The following is a 17,717-nucleotide window of genomic DNA, read 5'->3' on the forward strand; positions in this document are numbered from 1 at the left end:
AATATTAACTGCTTCTTTTAACAAAAATAGGAGAGAAACTGCTATACTTTGAAGAAAGTCTACTGTAATCCCTAAGGTCATGGACTCCTTTAATGATCCCAAAGGAATGTCTACATTTGTAATAATTAAATATAATTAAATATAATGACAAAATCTATGCACTAGCTAATTTTTACTGGATCCTTGGGATAGGTACAAGAATGACTAAATATCACTTAAACGTGCTGCAAATCATTGGAAGGGTAGTTTGATTTCAGCAGGGGATGGAAGCCACGGTGGTGCAGCGGTAACTTTGTTGCCTCACAGCAAGAGGTTCTCCCGTTTGATTCTAGGCTGGAGCACCTTCTGTGTGGAGTCTGCATGTCCTCCCCACGGTCGAGTGGCATTTGAAAGACATGCGTAGAATGGATGTGCCTTCATTGAAGGTTGGGCATCGAGCTGGCACCTCGGCACCCGTAAAAAATCTACTGCCAATCATTAGCGGACAGGAGTTCCACTGTGGCGACCCTTAACCGGGAAAAGCTGAAAGAAGAACAACATCTAGTCTTTAAGATATAAGTGAATAGAAGAAAGCTAAAATTCTGACATCAGTTAAAGCACTAAACATATGGAGTAGTAGTAATAATTTAGTTAATTTCATAGTAAAAAAAGAAGATAAGTCATTGTTGTTCACTTATTATTGTTATGTGCATGGAACACAATCCAGGAATCAATAGGATTTATGCCTCTAAAGATTTACTTAATAAAGTGAATTATTTTAAAACTATTTGTTTTGCTTTATCTGATCATAATGCACTAAGGATTAATATAGTAATGGACATATGAAAATTTCAAATTAATTATAGAATCACAGTATATATGATGAAATTAAAAGATTTTAAGAAGTACCTTAAAGAACAAATTAAGATTTTTTTTCTTTGAATGATAATGGTCAAGTTAGTAAATATATAATATGGGACTCCTTAAAAATGCATATTAAAATAGATTAAGAAAATGGGCTAGTAATAAAAAGAAACAGTGTGATAAAAAGTTGTTAGAAATATGAGATGAAATACACAAAGTGAGGTTTGAACAACAAAGACATCAGATAATACTGAAGTCATAAAAAATAATGAAAATATACCAAACAGTTTTAAAACATAAAGTGGAGATAGGTTTAGAAAAAATTAAATTGCATAGTTATGCGATGACTTCAAAAAGTCAACGTACATTAGCTAATAGCATAAGATATTAAAGAAAAAGGCACAAATCGATAATATCCAAAATCCTCACAATAATAAGCTTACTTTAGACATAGACATAATATTTAATATTTAAAAAAAATCCATGAGGATGTTAATAAAGACAAAAATAATAATCCTGATTACAAATTGACAGGTATTTAAAGAAAAATGTTGCTAACAAACTTAATAACCAACAAATATCTCTTTTGAATAAGCCTATTATCATAACAGAAGTTAAATAAGTTTTCAAAAAAGGGATAATGGTAAAGCTCCAGGGCTAGATGGTTTAAGTATGAAATTATGTAGTCTGCTTCTAATGTTTTAGAATTACAGAATGACATTTTGAGAAAAGTTTAGAGTGACAAAATAATTCCTCCATCATGGACATTTTCTATAATCTCTACTATACTTAAACAAGAAAAGAATAATAGGTTAGTTTCCTCATATAGATCTGTTTCATTATTGGATGTAGACTATAAAATATTTTCTTCCTTCTTCACGTCAAGGTTAAGATATATAGTACATTAATTAATAAAGATCAAACTGGATTTATACTGAACAGATAAATGTATGATATTAGAAAAAAAAGTAGCAACAATCTTAGATTTAGCAAAATGGATGAACAAGAAATTGGCCCTAAATTAGCTTAGATATTGAGAGAGCTTTTGAGTCGGTAGATTGGACCTACATGCCTAAAACTTTAAAAGTATATACATTTCCAGAACAATTTAATAGAGTATTAAAAAACTGTATAGAGACTCTAAAGCATATGTTAAAATCAGATCTTAAATTTCTCAAAGATTCACTTTAAACAAAGGCACAAAACAAGAGTGTCCCTTGTTCCCTTTACTATTTGCATTACCAATCCTTTAGTTATAGTATAAGAAGCATGGAAAATTAATGACTTCTTAATTAACAAAGATTGTCAATCTAAAATACAGATTTTTGCAGATGATATTTTACTAGCTATAGGAGATTTAAAAAATTCATTTGAAGAAACAGATGCAGAAATTGAAAAATTTCAAGACGTATCACTGCTGAAATTTTCTAACAATAAAACTGAAACTTTAGTGTTAAATCAATTAGTAGATAGCAAGTTTAAAGATAAATATAAATATAATTTGGAAGGAAAAGAACTAAAATATTAATGAATAAAAATCTATCAAGATGTGAGTAAGATAATTTTGAAAAAAATTAACTGAAGAAGTGTTACTTTTTATTTAAGAATAGAATGATTTTTTTTTTTACTTTTCAAGATAAGTTACTGTATTACCCAGGACACACTCTCTCTCTCTCTCTCTCTATACATACACACACACACACACACACACACACACACATATATATATATATATATATATATATATATATATATATATATATATATATATATATATATATATATATAGTTCCCTATCAGAATGCCTGAAACACTAAAAATCAAAAGAAAAAATCAAAAAAAAAAAACCCAAAATGAAAAAAAAAAAAAATGAAAAACAAAAATAATGCTAATATGCCAATACAAAGCACTATTTTGTTTTTTTTTGATTTTTGTTTTTTTTTTTTTTTCAGGATTTTTTTTTTTTTTTTTTTTCTTTTGGGTTTTTTTGATTTCATTTTATAGTGTTTTTTAGGGCTTCTGATAGGGAACTATATATATATATATATATATATATATATATATATATATATATATATATATATATATATATATATATATATATATATGTACATATATACATATATATACATACATATGTATATATATATATATATGTATGTATATATATCTATATATATATATATATATATATATATATATATATATATATATATATATTTCTAGAGGCTCCTTTAGCTATTCAAAACTTTCATTTAAAGGCTCACTGCTGCTTTTCAGGTGTGAGAAACATTTCTGCAGTTTGTTTCCCACCCTCCCTCCCTGTTGGTATAGTGTTTTTATAGTTGGTGGCTTTGCAGATGCCCGCCCCTAGTGTATATTTGATCTGGGACCCTTCTCCCAGTCTAGTGTCATTACCTCATTCTACCCAGTACAGGGAGAACATTTGAGAAGGCCAATCAGCTTAGTTTCTGCTACTCCGTTCTCTCTTTCCACTTAAAAAAAAAAAAAAATGTTTTCTGCTTTTACTGTATTTGTGTTTCTTCCTACTTTATTTTGCTTTTGCGTCATCTTAAAAGTACTCAGTTGTATTTATTACTGCTTGGTGTAACTCATTCTAAGCCTTTTAGTTTTAGCACTTGGGCTTCAGACCAGTTGTTTTACATTAAGAAGGTTTGTGGCCTGCACTGTGGTGGCAGGACAGGTAGCTTACATCCTTCTAAGTTGGGAACTGCTGATTGAGGGCTCAGTGTCTGTTATTCTAAAAGTGTATTAGTTCTGGTTTAAGCAATTGGGCTTCAGGCCAGTTATTTTACATTAAGAAGGTTCGTGGTCTGCACTCTTGTGGGAGGAGAGGCTGGACTCTGCCCTTCTGAGTTGGGAATTTCTGGTTAAAGGCTTATAGTGCCTGCATATTTGAACTGTTTCTTACTGAAATTGGTACACCTTGTTTGCTGTAGCATAGACTAGATCCAGGCCTGCTGAATCTAGCTTTGTTTGTGTGCTTGTTGTTTGCTTGCTTATTTCCCTGAAACGCTCATTTCACCTAAAACACGTCTTTTCAGCACTTCTGTGGATCCCTAGTGATATCTGCATTGCTTACTGTACTTATTTCCTTGTTTCACTTGAAAGAAAGTTACTGTTTGTCATTTTTGCATTTAAGTTACCTGTAACACATTGCATTTAATTTATCTGGCACTTGCTCACTAAGTTAGCACTAAAAAATTAAAAGCATTACACCCTCACAAACTCCCCTTGAGTACCTTGTTCCCCATCAGCCCTTTTTTCAATTATAAAGGAATTCTCAATACTATTCTAGCATGTCCAAAGGTCAGTTGTCAATCTCCTCTCCGGTCCAGCTGGTGAATCTGGGAATCTTGAGGCAATGTTACAACTGCCTCATGTACACAGACAACCCTCTCCTCCTCCCAACAAATTCCAACACATGTGAGAGATGCAACCATATAGCCAAACTGGAGGCTAAGCTCTCTCAACTCAGTACTGGCGTAACCAGTCAGGAGGAGAAGGAAACCACACTCACTACAATTCCAGTCTCATATAGACCTACCACAACAGCAAACCAAACACATAAACACACAAAAACATACTCGGAGGCTCTAAATAAAAATCTGCCTAAGCAGCAGAGACCTCCAAAGCAGACACCCAAGCATTCGCTACCCCAAAACAAAACACGTGCAACAAATAGCTCACAAAGCCAGTGTGCTGAACAGTCACGGCCCTTAAGGCTAAACAACACAACTGATACACTTGTAATAAGTGACTCTATCATCAGGCACACTGACGTCCTGCTCACCACGCTGAACAAGAAGAAGGTCACAGTGAGCTGCCTGTTGGGTGCTAGGATCCACCACATAACACAAGCATTCAGGTCACTCCAAGGCAAGTACAAATATGACTCAGTCATTGTCCATGCTGGTGTGAATGACCTGAGACGTACCTCCCTGGACTACATGAAAAGAGACATAGAGGAGCTCTCTGAGCATGTAGCCCAGGCCGGTATGACCCTGACCTTGAGTAGCATCTTACCTTCACCAAGAATGATGTCACAATATGAAGACAAGATGATCAATTTCAACAATTGGCTTAAGTATTGGTGTCATTCAAAGGGGATCCAATGCCTGTCAGCATGGGATGACATGCTCGACAAGCCATGATGCTTCGCTAGGGACGGCTTGCATCTGTCACCCCTGGGCTTTCGGATATTGGCAAAAGCTATTGCTACCCCTATAGTGCCTTTTTTAGGCAAGGCTCAAAAGACAAACCCACCTTCATAGGTATCACAAGGGATAAGAAACTAAGAGTAATGCTACTCAATGCCAGAAGTATAAACCTCAAGATGCACACACTCGAAACTCTCCTTAGCATGGAGAACATCGATATCTGTGCAGTAACAGAAACCTGGTTCAAGGCTCCCGAGAGCACCCCAGCACAACCAGGTTATACCTCATACCATGCTTTTCAGCCCCAAAACTTGGACCGAACCACAAAAGGAGGGGGAGTATCAATATTCGTCAAAGATACTCACACCTCCAGGTTGGTGGCACAGCAGGAAGCATCAGAGACTATCCATGTGCAACTATCAGTGGGTAAAACTGCCTTCCAGTTTATTGCCCACTACAGACCATGCTCCCAAATCCAGGAACCCCACTCGGCCTTCCTGAGAACACTGGAAAATATGAAGGTCTCTCCAAACACCATTATATTGGGCGACTTCAACTACCCAAACATAGACTGGGAGCATTACTCTAGCTCCATCACCCTAGCCCAAAGGTTCCTAGAATTTATAAACTCAAATGTTATGGAACAACTTTTTACCACTCCCACAAGAGGGGAAAACATACTGGACCTGATCATCACCAACATGGGGACTCTATGCTCCAGACCAGAAGTGTATCCCTCACTGGTAAGATCAGACCATAAACTAATCTCACTGGATAATCACATCCCGACCCCACCCCATGCCCAGAAAACCACTGTGAAAAAGTTCTCTAAAGCAAATTTCACACTCCTCGAAACCAAGGTGGAATTCCTCAAAGCCCCCAGGCCTGTGGAAAATATGGCCCAGACTGCAGAATCCTTTATAAACACATTCTATGAACACCTTCAGGAATGCATGGATCTTGCAATCCCAAATAAAACCAAGACCCAATCCTCCAAAGGCAGACGTCCTGTCTGGTGGACCCCAACAATAAACAAACAATACAATAGAAGGAGGAAGCTACTACATGATAGAGCAAAATCCCAAAAAGGGAAGGCATCTCTGATCAGTATTAGCAAAAAAATATGGGCACTCATAAAATCGTCTAAGGCCAGCTTTGAGAGAAAAATTGCACAGGACACTAAAGATAATCACAAGGCTTTCTTTAGTTATGTTAGTAACCTGGGTGGGAATTCCCAGATATGCTCAGAATTAGTCCAAAATGACAAAAAATACACCGAACCCACAGACATTGCCAACATACTAGCTGACAGCTTCAGCACAAACTTCTCCCCCTCCCACCAAAAGGGCAAATATCTATCCCAGCAGAGTGCTGCCCCCCTGACATCTCAGATGCTCAGGTAAGAGCCGCCCTCTCCAAAGCAAAAAACACAGCATCAATGGGACCAGACGGTGTCCCAGGCTGCGTCCTACATGAACTCCAAGAAGAGCTAAACCCAAACATAAAACTACTGTTCAATCTCAGCCTTACTACAGGATATGTACCCAAAGAGTGGTGTACAGCAACAGTGGTCCCTTTCCACAAAGGTGGTGCCTCAACGGATTATGGAAACTATCGCCCCATAAGTCTGACTAGCTTGGTCTGCAAAGCTATGGAAAGGATCATCATGGACCTCATAAATAAAGATATTGGGGACCTACAGACACTGGATCCTACCCAGTTCGGCTTTGTTAAGGGCAAATCCTGCCTCTTAAACCTGGTCAATTTCTTTGAAACAGTCACCAAGGCCATTGACGAGGGGAAGGTGGTCCACACAGCCTACCTGGACCTCACAAAATTCTTCGATACAATACCCCACTCGGGCATTATAGATAAGCTCACCAGCTTAAATATAAACCCCTATGTCACTAGATGGGTTGCAAACTGGCTCAAGGACAGAACCCACATGGTTAGAATTGCTGGAGCCATGTCAGACTCCAAACCAGTTGCAAGTGGCATCCCACAAGGCTCAGTCCTGGGACCTCTCTTGTTCGGTATATATTTCTCGGAGGTACAGGCCAACACGGAAGGACTGTGGCTGACCAAGTTCGCAGATGACTGCAAACTGGGCACCATAATCAACTCTCCAGCCAACACAAGCATCCTCCAAAAGGGCCTCATAGAAACAGACAACTGGTGCCAGAGCCATGGCCTCAAGCTAAATGCCAAACAGTGTGTATTCATCCCCTTTGGCAAAAACAAAGTGCCCACAAATTACCACATAGGTGGTAATCCATTAAGTACAGAAGAAGTAATTAGGGACCTGGTGACCCAAGTTGATAGCAATCTCTCATTTGACAACCACGTGGCCAAAGTGGTTAGAAGAACATTTTATATAGCCCACCTAATCATGAAGGGATTCACATCTAGATCAGGGGAGGTCATCGTGCCTCTTTACTCATCCCTCATCAGGCCCATAATTGAGTACAATGCCCCTTTTGGGATGTACCTTACCAGACACCTGCAGCAACTGGAAAGACCCCAAATGTACCTCACCAAGAGGATCAAAGGGCTCAAACAGATGCCATATGCTGCCTGGTTAAAGAAACTCCAGCTCTACTCAGTGGCATACCGCCTGCTCAGAGGCGATCTGTGCCTGATGTATAAAGCCATGTCCAACCCAGAATTAATGGACATGCTGCACAAATCCAAATCCCATCGACACGCTCGAGAGACTTGAACCTCAGCACTGAAATAAATAGGACATGCTGGAGGGACAGATTCATAACCCAGAGGCTCCCTTCACTCTGGAATAAAATCCCAGTCCAGGTTAGGCAGAGTCCCTCACTGACTCTCTTCAAGAGGAATCTTGATGAGTGGATGGGAGATCATAGGTTTACCCCGGGTATCACTTCTGTGTCACTGTTAGACAGAGGCACAGTATACTAACCTCGAAAAAGGGCATAGCAAAATTAATTTAAAATGGGTGGCGAAAGCCAAACACCCTCTGGCTAGGCTTATAAATGCCCTAGGGCAGATAGCCTAGTATGAACCTATGAACTTATGAACCTATGAACCTATATATATATATATATATATATATATATATATATATATATATATATATATATATATATATATATATATATATATATATATATATTTACATATAATATAGGTATGGGCCTACTTTGACCATCAAATTAACATTTCAGAAAAACACAGTTTTCCTACTCCACTTTTGCGAAAGTTAATTTCTCCAGAAATGCACTTTCACAAAACTACAGTTCACAGAGGCTGTTGTTGGAGATTGTGGTACAGTGGGGATAAGGGAATTTTCTCTTTTCCCCACTGTAGTGTGATCTCGGAGTTGGTATATGTTAGTAGCAGGTGTATGGGGAGTACTTCCCCCCCACATGGGTGGTGCAGGGGCCTTGCCCTCTGCATAATTTAGTGTAGAGTATTTGTTTTGTTTTTTTTTTCTTTGTTTTTGTTTTTTTATTGATTTAATGAACTGTAGTTTCACAAAAGTGCATTTTTAGAGAAATACACTTTCAAGAAATTGGAGTAGCGAAACTGAGTTTCGCTGAAATGTTAATTCGATAGGTCAAAGTAGACCCATGTATAATATAGATCTGTATATATGGTCTACCTGATATTATCAAAATTCCACTTCGTCAGACTTTAGAAACATGAGACAATTTTGCTGACAACAGACTTTCTCGTATGTCCACATCACCAGAGTTTTACTCTGGGAAAGAAAACACTTGACCGCCATGGGGAAATTTGCCCTTTTCCCCACTATAGCGTGATCTTGGAGTAGGTATATTTAGTTAGGGGTGCTGTGGGGGTTGCAGCCCCTTACAATGGGGGTGTGGGGGTGAAGCCCCCTACTTAGGTGGGTTTGATATGCTTTGGTGTGTTTGTTTTGCAATGGTGGCCAAATGTCTCCTTTCTTAGAGTAAAACTCTAGTGATGTGAAGATTCAATAAAAGTCGTCTACTGTTTCTAAAGATCAAGAAAGTGGAGTTTCGATGATATCAGCTAGACCCACACACACACACACACACACACACAGATATATATATATATATATATATATATATATATATATATATATATATATATATATATATATATATTGCATTCAATGGCTTTAATACTTGACAAAAACTTTTAAACAGAATGGAAAAAAATGTTAACTTCGTTTTTATGTTATTCTTAAAAGTCAAGGATTGCTTATAGAAATCATATAGGGCCATGGGGGTGTGGTGATATTAGCTTTCCAGATGTAGATCCTTATTCTATTGCTTTATATTTTCACTACATTATACTCTGGATAGACTCAACTTATAATGGAAAATGATTCAGGAGCAGAATATACTAAATTCTTATAAGTTTATCAAATATGATAAATTAGAAATATGTAACAATACTTTCTTCCAGTTAATAAAATTTACCTTAGAATAAAATCCATTTCTATCTTTAGACACTGCATATATGAAATCAATTCTTAAAATAGTTAAGAAATACGTTTTTTTAAACTCCACTAATATCAAAATGGAAATTTTTCTGATTTCCCATTGCAGATACATCTAGATTTAAGGAAGCCTAGAACAAATACAATGTTAAAATATATTTATTAAAAGGAAAACCATTCAGAAGCATATTATATTAAATTCTTATTAGATTATCAAATATGATAAATTAGAAATATGTAACAAACCCCTAGATTTAAGGAAGCTCAGAGCAATGTTCCAATTAGTTTGTGTTTTAATATTATGATGACATAGAGTCAGAAAGTGACTGGACATTTGTTGTCTTGAGTTGTGCAGAGTGTAAATTATTGTTTGCGCTAGATCACTCATATACTCATTAAAAACCTGCAATCCATATTGTCAGTGTTAAGTGTTTTATACTTCTGTAACAAGATTTTACACAGAAATAAAAATTCTTCAGAATATACAGTAGTGAAAACAGACCACACTTGTAAGAAATTGTATGTAGCAGATTGTGTAGATGATGTACAGAACTTGAAAAATCAGTTGCTACAAAAATATGCAGATTCATGGACTAAATACAAAATATAGTGGTAGCATTGTTACCTCACAGCAAGAGGTTCTCCCATTCAATTCTTGGCTGGAGTGCAGGGAGTGCCTTCTCTGTGCAGTCTGCATGTCCTCCCCGCGGTTGGGTGGGCATTCGAAAGACATGTATAAATGGGCGTGCCTTTGTTGAAGATTGAACATCGAGCTAGCACCTCAGCATTCGTAAAAATCTACTGCCAATCATTAACGGACCAGAGTTCCACTGTGGCGACCACTAACCTGGAAAAAGCCGAAAGACAAACAACAGCAACATTTTGGTTCAGTTGCCACAGGTGAAGTGCATGCGGAAAAGAATCACATTTTCAGAAACATATCTTATTCTCAGAGAAGCAATGACAGACTAGAAAGGAAAAAATGTTATAGTAAAAGAATCCAGTTCACTTTTATGGCTAGTAAGGAAAAAAAAATCACAATTACAGGCTAGCAGTAGTTTTAAAATTAGTAAACATGTACACCATTCTGGTAGCACATGTTGTGTATGGTACACCAGAAATGATAGTAATGTTAAATCAATGGAATAAATTGTTTACAGTTACAGATCTGGCAGATTAATTTTTTGCTATTCTTTTGCTTCATCAGTCTTTTGCACGACCACTGAATTAAAGTAACAAAGTGTTGCAATGCATAAATAATATCTTGATACAAAGATGGAAGAAGAGCATTTACAGACATTAACTGATGCTTTGCTAGTTTTACTGAGTGTAGAATTTAAAGTCAATGTTATGTTTTTAAAGCTGACAGTAGATTCAGAGGCTCAGATCCCATTCAAAAAAAGAATGCAACATAAATATTATGTGACAGTGCAGCCACTGGTTCAATTCTCATGTAAGGAAATACTGCAGTGTAATTTACTGTATGTGGAAACTTCACATGTTTGTAAAGGACAGACAAGTAAAGGTCCAGAGGTAGATCACATAAATTCTAGTAATAAATGTATATATGTAAATGGTTCTAGATTTTATATATTTCATGCAGAAATTGCAGTTAACCAGAATACACCAGAGGCACAGTCTTATGTAACTGAGTTAACGGATTACTGGTCAGCTCAGTGAGCTGAATAAAAAGCAGTACTCCATGCTATAAAACAGCATCGTAAAGATAGGTTTAATATCATTAGTGAACATTTTCATGCAGTAACAGTTCTTACAATTTATCTGAAGTTTTGGGCTACAATGAAAATTGTAGACAATGATAAATCTTTGCAACATGCATAAGTGCTGAAACAGTTAAATGATGCCAGCTGAAAGATCATACATACAAGCTGGTGAGCAGAGAACTGCTCAATAAAGGACTGATTTTGTATAAATTACAGTCTGAGGGTCACAAGGTGAAAAAAATCAACAGTTAAGACTCATTTTTAAGGGTGCAGGAATGCACAAAATGCTGAGAAATTAGTATGATGTCAGATTATTACTTTAGTTTCATTTGAGTTTATAACAAGATAATTTGTAAGAACTATTGCTGCATGAAAATGTTCACTAATGATTGACTTCATCAATTGGCTAAGTTTCTGTGTCATTCTAAGGGGATCCAGTATCTGTCTACTTGGGATGACATGACTGACAGACCTCGATACTTTGCCAGATATGGCCTGCATCTGTCACCCCTAGGTTTCCAGCTACTTGCTAAGGCTTTTGCCACCCCTATAGTGCCTTTTTTAGGCAGTATTCCAAAATCCAAATTACCACTGTAACAGCTATAAATAAATGCAATCTGAGGGCCATGCTGCTCAATGCTAGAATTCTAAATCTCAAGATGCACTCAATTGAAGTACTCCTCAAAATGGAGAGCATCGACATTTGTGCTGTAACAGAGACCTGGTTTAAAGCAGCAGAAAGCACCCCTGTGCTACCAGGCAATAACTCATTCCATATATTTTGGCCCCAGAACATGGACTGAAGCTCCAAAGGCAGTAGTGTCTCCATATTCATAAAGGATATGCAGACATCCAGACTAGTAGCTCAGTATAATGATTCAGAGATACTTCAAGTACAACTAACAGTGGGTAAGATGGCGATTCAGGTTTTAGCCTGCTATAAATCCCAAACCTTGTCCCAAGACTCTCACTCCACATTCCTAAGCACCCTGGAAACTGTTAAGGTCCAACCCAACACTCTTATTCTGGGTGACTTCAACTACCACTCCATCAACTGGGAAAACTACTCATGCACCAATACACTTTCCCAATGCTTCCTGAACTTTATTAATTCCAATGCCCTGGAACAGTTCATTCTTACCCCCACTAGAGGAAGCAACATCCTTGACCTGGTTATTAATAACATGGGCAACCGTTGCTCTACACCAATAGTTAATTCCTCCCTGGTTAGATCTGACCACAAACTAATTAACATGGAAATCGACATCTCACCCACACTCCCAGCAAAGGAAACCACCATAAAAAACTTCTACAAAGCTGACTTTGGGCTACTAAAAACAGAGGTGGCTAACTTCACGGCACCCACGCAAATGGAAAATAGGTGCATGACCACCGAATCATACACCAATGCACTGTACAAACATGTACATAAATGCATGGAACTAGCCATACCCAACAGAACCAAGACGCTCTACTCCAAAAAAAGGAAGCCAATCTGGTGGTCCCCTGCCATTAACAAACTCTGCAACAGAAGGAAGAAACTGTTGCAGAAAATGGTGAAGTCCCAAGACTGGAAAAACTCCCTTATTAGCCTCAACAAAAAGTTAAGATCCTTCATCAAAACCTCTAAAGCTAGCTATGAAGGCAGAATTGTGGCAGACACTAAAACAACCACAAAGCCTTCTACACTTATATCAAGAAAATTCATGGCAATACACAGATTTGCTCTGAGTTACTGCATAATAGTACCTCCTATACTGAGCCAACAGATATTGCCAACATACTAACTGACAGATTCAGTGCCAACTTTACCCCCCCCCAAAGGACCAATCATAATATCGGAAGAATGCCAGGCATTTAGCATTACTGCAGCACAGGTTAAAGCTGCATTGTCCAAGGCCAAGAATACAGCTTCCATGGGACCCGACAATATCCCTGGCTGTGTTCTATATGAACTACAAAGTGAACTGGCACCACAACAGTGTGTCCTGTTCAGTCCAAGCCTCACCTCAGACTTTGTCCCTACAGAATGGTGCACTGCTGCAGTCATTCCTCTCCATAAAGAGGGAGTGACTAAAGACCCTGAGAATTATCACCCCATTAGCCTGACAAGTCTGATATGTAAGGCTAAGGAGAGCATTATCATGGACCTAATTAACAAGGATATAGGGAATTGCTAAACTCTGGATCCCACGCAATTTGGTTTTGTGAAGGGTAGATCATGCCTGCTCAACCTGGTTGACTTCTTTGAGTCAGTCACCAGAGCTGTGGATGAAGGCAAGGTAGTTCATGCAGCCTACCTTGATCTGGCCAAGGCCTTTGATAACATTCCCTACTCAGGAATTATTGAAAGACTCATCAAACTAGGCATCATCCCCTCTGTCACTAGGTGGGTTGCAAATTGTCTCACAGATAGAACCCACAGTGTAAAAATAGCAGACTCCAAATCAAACAGCCAACCAGTCACGAGTGGAGTCCCACAGGGATTAGTCCTGGGTCCTCTCCTGTTTGGCATCTACTTCTCAGAAGTCCAGGCCAATGCAGAGGGACACTGGGTGACCAGGTTCACAAATGATTGCAAGCTGGAAGTCATTATTAACTCCCCAACTGATGCAGACATCCTACAGAAAGGCCTCACAGAGACCAACGACTGGTGTCAAAACTATTGCCTTAAGCTTAATGCCAAAAAATGCATCATCATTCCCTTTGGGAAAAACTCATTTCCCACTAATTGCCACATCAACGGTAGCCCACTGAACACTGAAGGAGTTATAACAGATCTGGGGGCACAAGTTGACAACAACCTCTCTTTCGACCACCACATTGCCACTGTGGTCAGAAAGACCTTCTATGTGGCACATCTCATTACCAAGGGTTTTACATCCAGGAAGAAAGAGGTCATCATCTCTCTCTACCCTTCCCTCATTAGACCAGTCATTGAGTATAATGCCCCATTTGGTATGTACCTCACTAAACACATGCAACAGCTGGAAAGGCCACAAAAGTATCTCACAAAGAGTATCTTAGGCCTTAAACACATGCCCTACATGGACAGACTCAAAAAACTCCAACTTTTCTCTGTCTCATATCATCTATTAAGAGACTATCTCTGCTAGACTTACAAAGCCATGTTTGACCCAGTCCTGTTAGAAATGTTACACCTAAAAAAATTCCCAATCCCTCTGCACCTCACATTCCAAGGACCTCAACCTCATTACCACATTTAACAGAACATACTGGAGGGACAGGTTCATAACCCAGAGACTGGCCATGCTCTGGAAAAGACTTTCCATACACATCAAGCAGAGTACCTCACTGGCCCTCTTCAAGAGAAATCTTGATGAGTGGATCGGAAATAAAAACTTCACCTTGGGGATCACTCCAGTGGCTCTATTTGATAGAGGTACTGTGAACAAACCTGGGCAGCATGATGCCAGGGCACTTCTATGGACTAAGCTTGTAAAGGTTCCAAGGCCCTTGGCCTAGTACACACCTATGAATCTATAAGGAGAAAAATACCACTGAGTTTCTTATTTGATTCAGTAATAAAGTTACAACCTTTCTATAAATTTGGTCACAGACCTACAAGAGCTTATGCAAACAATAAAGGCCAACAGGATGTGTGTTACTCTGTAATTAATGCCTGCCCAAGGGTTTTATGAGGATCAGTGGGGCAGGCGGGGGGCCTCTATACCCCTGGAAGGGCATTATTTTCACAGTAACACATCCTGGAGGGCATTATTGTGCTTGGAGAATGGGCTGTCTGAAAATGTGTTGTTTTGCTTACTTATTTTTTATTAGTATACTATACATATATATATATATATATATATATATATATATATATATATATATATATATATATATATATATATATATATATATATATATATATATATATATATATATATTATATGTAACATAGTTCCTCCATCTAATGTTTCAGACTTGCTGTAATATATGTAAACTATGATGGAGGAAGTATTTTACATCCAAAATTTAAAAATTAAAAAAAAATCCACATATTTATTCATTTTTTGATCCCTTACTCCTAAAATTTAAGGTTTGTTACTAGTCATTGGGGACTGAAGTCACTAAATAATAGCAAACATTTGAGTTTCAGATTTTAATTCCTTCAGAAAATGCATGCTAACACAAATCCTGTTATTCAACTTTCTAATTTTATAAAAGCAACATTTAAAATCTGTTCGTACTTTTGAGCCTTTGTTCCCCTTTATTTTAAGTTTATCGAGATTTTTGAGTTAAGAGGTTGAAAGGTATGCAGACTTCTTAACTGCTGCTGCATCTGCTCAATCTATTTCACTCTCTGTCTCTCTTGCGCACGTGCGCGTACACACACACACACACACACACACACACACACACACACACACACACACACACACACACACACACAAATACACTTCTGCTTTCATGCACACAAGTATGCATACTCACACACACAGGTAAAAACATAAACACACCCACACCCACACACACACACACACACACACACACACACACACACACACACACACACACACACACACACACACACACACACACACACACACTTTTCTTTCTTCTTTTTTATGTTTCTTTTGTTTTTATACTCACTAAACAGCAAAAGTGCCGCTTAGCGAGTATAATATAATGGCTTGATTGAGCTAACTCTCACTTTCAGGCATGCATACACTCTAACACAGACATAATCACACCTACCTACACACACACACACACACACACACACACACACACACACACACACACACACACACTTTTCTATTTTTTTTTAATTTTTTAATTTTCTGTTCTTGTTATTTTACAGTTGATAAACTGCAAAAGTTCTGTTTAGGGACTATTAAATTATGTTGATCATTAGCTTTCTTTCAGTCTGAGCTCCATGGCAGCTTAATATGCTGCAGTGAAGCAGCAGGACCATTTTTCAGTAGTCTTACAAGTACATTAACACCATGCTGGAGGATGTTTCTTCTCCAGTCAGGGTGTTGAAAATCTGCATAAATAAGCTTCTGCTACATACACATCCTAACTCTAAAGAATACTTTTCTTTAGATAACTGAAACAAATTTTAAAATTTAAAAATATATGTACACTACCTGGATTATATATTTATTTTATGATTTCAATAGGTGTCAGGATTACATTAATGGAACTACATATTTCTTTAGATTTACCTTTCAGTTGGATACGTTTAATATCCCTTACTTGAATGTGATGTTAGAAAAGGATGTGAAGAAGAGCGAGTGTGTCACTTCTGTTTATAGGAAACCCACATATTCTAATAGTTTATTGCATTACAATAGCGCACATCCGGCTTTGCAAAAAAATCTGTAATAATGAGTCAGCCAGGATGGTAACAAGAGCACATGATTTTTTACAGGAGTGTGATAAACTAAAAATATGTTTATGAGTAGGGGTTATCCTTGTACTCTGATTAATAATATGGAACAAGAAGTAATGGAGAAGGGAGCTATAGGATTTTGCAAACCATTACTTGGTAAAAGTCAAAAGGATGCAAGTAAAGAAACAAGAGAATTAGATAAAACTACTGAGCATTATACGTGTGGGAGGGGGTAACTACCTTTGACTTGGAGAGTGAAAGATTCAAGGCAATATAGGTGAAGAACTTGTCTATTTTGAAAGAAGATCTGGACATATGTCATAAATTGATTGAATGTCCCTGTATTATTTATAGGAAAGGGTTAACTTTAAAGTTTACTTTGGAAAGACCAGTGCTAGTTTCAAAGTCCGCAGTGATTTGTAAGATGTATTGCTGTGGACATTGTAACTATTGCAAACACATTCTTTTGGGTAACAACGTGTCTATAAGGGGACATAGAGTACAAATTAATGATTGATATGATTGCATTACAAAAAGTGTAGTATACACAGCATTATACCAAGCATGCATGGCATTTTATATAGGTTAGACCAAAAGGTCTCTTAAAGAACATATCTATGAACATTGTTACGATATCAAGAAAAAATAATAATAACACTTTAGCCAAGCATGTTGCCTTGAATAACAAATATTGGTTCAAGTTTATTATTTTAGAACAGGTCAAGCAAAGTGAAAGTGGTGGACCATGGGCAATCCTTCTGGAAAAGAAAGAATTGTACTGGCAGCTATGACTAAATGCAACTAGATACCCAGGCCTTAATGAACATGTATTGATTACTACTGTTTTAAGATTAAAAGCATTAGAGAGATAATTGTTGTAATAGAAAATAAGTTAGTTTTAGTGCCATGTTTATGAGCAAGATTCTTTTAGGTTTAGTTAAGTTTTTCAGGTAGTTAAATAATAGGTTCATGATTGTTAATTAATATGTATATATGTAAAAAAAAGAGAGGGAGTGTTAGTATCTATGGCTTATGATTGCGTTAAAGCATGGACTGACAGCTTGAGAGGGGGATTTAAATGTGTAGGGACAAACTAATTTTATCTGATGAAGTCTTGAATGTGTTACAAGGTGAAAGCACTTATCAAG

Source organism: Protopterus annectens, chromosome 3.part0, assembly GCF_019279795.1.
Source record: "Protopterus annectens isolate FY-2018-M chromosome 3.part0, PAN1.0, whole genome shotgun sequence".
Taxonomy (NCBI): Eukaryota; Metazoa; Chordata; order Ceratodontiformes; family Protopteridae; genus Protopterus; species Protopterus annectens.